Below are 4860 nucleotides of genomic sequence, written 5' to 3'. Positions count from 1 at the left end.
CATCCACAACACAAAAGTCTGAATTCCTTGATGAATTCCTTCTGAGTGAAATCAGTCATCGTTCCTGTGAACTGTATTTAAGTAGTTCAGCACAAACCTTCAGCAATAGCTAGCCATCCCCAAGAACTGCCTCAAATCCTTTTCAGTGACTTCAGGACAGCCCTCGGGTGTTACATGTGTCACTGCCTGACACTGCTGTAGGTGATGATGTCATCCAAGCGGGTTCTGCAAGATTCTATCTGTTCTATAAATGCTGGACTGGGGGAACAATTTGAGCTGTTGGTTTCCTGGTGCAAACTAGTGCATAGTGCAGGTGTCTCTGGTGGATGTGTGAGAGCCGCATCTTCACGTCAAGAAAGAAGTGAATTTCATTCTTGTTGTTTAAAGGCCCCTTCTCTCACGTTTAAAGGCTCTGGGGCTTCTGTTCTTCCAATAATTAAAATAGGTAGAACCTCACAGAGACCTCTCATTCAGCCAACTATAGTTCAGCATTATCATAACCTCTAGTGTGTTTGTATACAAACTTACGAATCCTATTTTTGAGGGTCTGATTAAACAATTCAACCAGGTCATCTGTTTGGGATGGTAGATACTCGTGCTAATTTAATCCTCTATAATTTGCACAGTACACAGTATGCCTGACATAAACAATGTGCCTTCATCAGACAATATGTCTTTCAGGATTCTGACTTAGTAGACAATAAGGATGAGTGCCTCCACAACACTACATGTTGCCACTGAGGGGCGGCATGGTCTCTTGGTATTGCGTAATCCACCAGAACTAATACAAGTTCTACCCAAACGTACTCTGTTCTAATGGCCTGACAAGGTTCATTTAAATTCTACTGAAGGAGCCCTCAGGGAAGACGCATAGTTTTATGGTACTTTTGGGATGGATGAGGTGTTAGCAAACTGGCATTTGTAGCATTGCACACATCACATATGTACATTACCTCAAATGCCCAGCCAAAAAGAAATTCTTGATGTTTGAAGGGCCCTTGTCCCAGTTTTCTTGAATGTCCACAAATGCCCAGCCAATAAAAACAGGCCTTTAGGAGGTTTAGTGTTTGTCTCTCGTTCTAGCCCTGAGCTCGTCTTGATATGACTGGACCAAGATGCCACAGGATTGTTTTGAGCCTCGTGGAAAGTCTTTTGGGGAGCAATAACTGGGTAACTATTTTTGGTGGTTTGTTCCGTCTCACACTATATACACTGTAGTTAAAAAACTAAAAAGTGAGCACTAACGGCCATTTTCATTTTATGCTTTTTGGGTATTCATGAATATCCCCCCATAAACAGACCTCAGTTTCATCAACATGACCTTTCTGTTGCCTTGTGTTGAACCAGCCATTGGTTGATTGTGGTCTGGTTACAGACTGAGTTCACCAAGGCCTGATATCTGTCCCCTTGTGTCACTTGGGGTTTTGGGGGATCACACTGATTGCATGCACCTGTGGAAGTAATCTGCACAGAGAGCTTTTAAGACTTTAAACTAGATTATTCCTTCTCCTGAACTGTTCCAGCACCACCAGGTCAACAGTGTCCACAGTGTGACACAAGGAAACAGCACATACCATAGTCCCAGAGCAGCGGCACAAAGTCAGAGACCCGGTCTTCCCTGAGCGTTAGTGCTGGCAGGCCTCTGCAGTCTCCAGAGGTCACGGAGCAACTCAGCTTGTTCCTTTGAGGGCTTCAAAGAGAAGGAGCTGCTCTCATTGTAGCTTGAGAAGCACTTGTGCTTGTTGCAGGAATGTGCCAGCATTGATTATCTCTCCAAGCAGCAAGGACTCCATTGCGATGTCCAAGTCCTGGGTTGTAGTATGACTGGGTCCGAGGAGATTGAGGGGAAAGATACAGGAGGCAGGAGCAGCACACAGGGCTCTCTTTAATTTCCACATAAAACAGCAACCAAAAAAAAAAAAAACAAAACAAGGAAACACATCCAAACACCGTCCTCTTCTCAGTGAGGATGAGTTGCTTCACAGCAGCCAGTTCTGTGGAGACTTTCTCTCTGTATTTGGCAAGCAGCTGGATGAGACGTTCACATATATGTATGTTAGCCACACACGGGCACAACCAGTTTTAATGCTTCTTTTACTTAGTCTGTGTCTATGCCTGACTGAGGCTATTGTGCTATTTAATCTTTTAGCAAAACCATCAAAGATGCCTCTTTGATCTCTGCAGTGTGTTAGCATCGCTAATTATGCACACCTTTACTAAAGAGTAAACCTCAACAGAAAATTAATACCTTTGTTATAACTTCTCCAGCCAAACTCAGTGGGGAAAAAAACGTTCCCTTAAGCAAACAACTCAAATTCCTATACAAATGTTTGGTTTATGTGGGAACCTCTTCCAGGTGAATAAACTCACAGCATCAAACAGCTTCACTTGTTGCATTTTTATTAAATTCCCCACCTTACCAGTTCTGGTACATTATCAGAGGACTTACAGAGGTCGAGGGAGAGAGCATTAAGGTAGTAAAGCAGTATAGAGATACGCTAAATTATTTAGCTCCCCATATTCCTACTGACATTTGTGCTAATGGTTGCAAGCATGGGTCAGATAGAGAGAGAGAGAGAGAGAGAGAGAGAGAGAGAGAGAGAGAGAGAGAGAGAGAGAGAGATGTGAACTGGAGCAAAAATGAAGCTCCCTGGCTGTCTGAGTAGTATCTCATGTGCCTTTTTGACACAGATCAAAAAGACTCAATCATTTAATGTCTGAATATAGAAACTCTTGGGTTTTAGTACATGTGTTTAGTTCATATGTGTTTCACATCCACTTTGTTCAAAACTTAAATGCAAAAGTTTGACCAGATGGACCAAAGAAATAAATGATCTCCCTGCAGAAGACCAAAGAGGTCAGACTTCCAACTGGGCAGATACATAGTAATGTATGAATCTTGTGTTAAATTATGAAAATGGTCTTATTTTAACTATTGTGCTTTTTACTTGTGACTACTGGGACAAAAGCTGAAGGTATAAAGCTCATTTCCCCAAAGGAACCCATGTGCAGATTGAACATTATTGACAAACAATTCGATTAAAAAAATGTGGATTTGTACAAAGACAAATTTGTAATGTATAATCCAAACTTTTTCTTATTCATATCCACATACAACATAATTAATATAGTGAAGAGAGGCACATACATCACAAAAATTAAAAAATATATATTTCTTAGCTTGTGATCCACAAGCCAATGCATGGCAGTATTTTATTATTACTTTTCATGTTCTTTTGGTATACTAGTAGAAATATACTTAAAGTACAAAAAACTAGCTGAGTCAAGGAAGATGTACCACAAATGTGAGTGAGACTGATGTGATGCTTCATGAATGATACTATTGAATATCATTAGCTTTAAGTCATGGGCCCACTAGGTTGCCAGGTTCTTTCAGACTGGTGGGGTGAAGCATGAGGTGAATGAATGGATTATATAAGTCAGAATCAGGGTTGCTAAGTCATCTTCAACAGCACAAACCGACATGTTCTCAAGACCCATTTATTTCCCATAAGGCATGTTGCTGGGTTCTTTATTGCTTTTCCACTGTGGCCACTGACCAGGCTGTCAGTAGGACACTCACTCCTGACACCTGATCCCCTGTGGTCAGTGCCCATGACATGGCGTATGATCTCCCGAGGTAACAGTGCACGTGCCCACACGCCTGAGCGCAGGGCGAGTCCCGAAGACGAGCGCGAGAGCAGAGGAGAGCACTCACGGGCCGGAGACGCAAGAACGGAGACTTGCTATCTGTGCCTGTGCTTCTCAACGACATCACTTATCAAAGGCTCAAAAAGGCAGCCAAGTAATATTCAAACCGCGCAGGAGCAGAGGACGAGTGAGAGGACGGGGCGAACGAGCTTAGAGGAAGAGAGAGAAAAAGGTGAGATTAAAGCTGTCAAGGACATGCTGAGAAATACAGTGCGCTATGATGGAGCCTGGTGTTTTTCCTGGAGCAGAAGACCAAATGCGTCCGGCCTGAGGTGTGCAGTGGTTGTGTGCAGTTCATCAGACCTGAATTATCCATCATTTTTATAATCTGTAAGCCCCGCAGCTCATTTTGCACCATCTATATTTCTCACGACAATTCCAGTCTGGAGCTCCAGCTCTATAATCTGATTACGGTTCATCATTAACTGATAAATTATGCAAACGTTCCACATTCAAGAAAATTCTTCATGCAACATGTCCAACATCTACTATAATTTCCTGCCAAGTCAGAATTTTAACAGTTCTGATTCATGAAGATTTTATTTTTAGACACCTTGGCAGAATTATCAAAGACCTGTTCATTCGTAGTATGACGTATTTTAAAAATGATTATTTCACTATGTATTGTTGTGTTTTAATATTTGATGTCAGTGTGCTAAACTGATCCTGCTGGATCACGTTTCCTGCCATGATCTCACTAACACGGTCCTCTTCCTATATAATTAATTAGACTAAAGAAATATTAAAAATGACAGTTTGTGTAAAATGGATGGTTTCTTATCATATTAAAAACATTATTGGTGCATAATGAAGTAGAATTTCTGATCTACCAGGAAAAACTTTAATGACTTTCAGCTCACTGAACCTAGGAAAATCTTCTGATGGCAATATCAGAGAGAGTGTTATTATCTAGTATTAGCATTGCTGCTCTGTAGTCCCATCTTCAGTGTTATGGAAAATTATGTTCTCCATGACCGATGAGGCCAAAAGGCTGGACAATTTCTTTAATTCCACATTAAATACATTTCCTAAACCTTCAGTAAAGCAGGCTAGAGTGCTACAGTTCTGCTGAATAACAAAAGCATGTTTACTACAAACAACATCGTTATCATGCTTCAGAAAGCTTTATACCACCCACTCAAACAAATA

General features: G+C 41.3%; 1 long non-coding RNA gene across 1 annotated transcript in view; it reads left to right on the top strand.

Annotated features, from left to right (window-relative positions):
- Positions 1-3130, top strand: part of LOC143514497 (uncharacterized) — a 15330-nt gene extending 12200 nt beyond the window's left edge. Inside the window, exon 5 of the long non-coding RNA XR_013130888.1 lies at positions 1-3130. This exon is cut by the window's left edge and continues 116 nt beyond it. This is a non-coding gene — a long non-coding RNA (uncharacterized LOC143514497).
- Positions 3131-4860: the final 1730 nt, after the last annotated feature.

This window comes from Brachyhypopomus gauderio, chromosome 5 (assembly GCF_052324685.1).
Source record: "Brachyhypopomus gauderio isolate BG-103 chromosome 5, BGAUD_0.2, whole genome shotgun sequence".
Taxonomy (NCBI): Eukaryota; Metazoa; Chordata; class Actinopteri; order Gymnotiformes; family Hypopomidae; genus Brachyhypopomus; species Brachyhypopomus gauderio.
This window is presented reverse-complemented; position numbering and strand designations above follow the sequence as displayed.